This window comes from Mandrillus leucophaeus, unplaced genomic scaffold (genome assembly GCF_000951045.1).
Source record: "Mandrillus leucophaeus isolate KB7577 unplaced genomic scaffold, Mleu.le_1.0 Scaffold975, whole genome shotgun sequence".
NCBI classification, from domain to species: Eukaryota; Metazoa; Chordata; class Mammalia; order Primates; family Cercopithecidae; genus Mandrillus; species Mandrillus leucophaeus.
The window spans coordinates 426,987-427,273 of record NW_012110641.1 but is presented as its reverse complement, the minus strand read 5'-3'; positions in this window follow the sequence as shown (position 1 = coordinate 427,273).

The following is a 287-nucleotide window of genomic DNA, read 5'->3' as shown; positions in this document are numbered from 1 at the left end:
CCAAAAAAAAAAAAAAAAGAGAGAGAGAGAGAGAAGCCATTCTATTAATTCTTGTATCAATTGTAAGTTACTCTCTGATTGTACTGCTATCTCCAAGTTTCTCTTAATTCATAGCATTGACTAGTAATCAAGGAAATGCAACTTAAAACCACAATAAAGTATACTTTCACATCTTAAAATCAGCAAACAAATTATAAAAGTCTGACAATATCATGTATCAGATAGAATGAGAAGCAAAAAGAATCCTTCGCTGTTGCAGGGAGCATAAATTGGTACTAACATTTTAG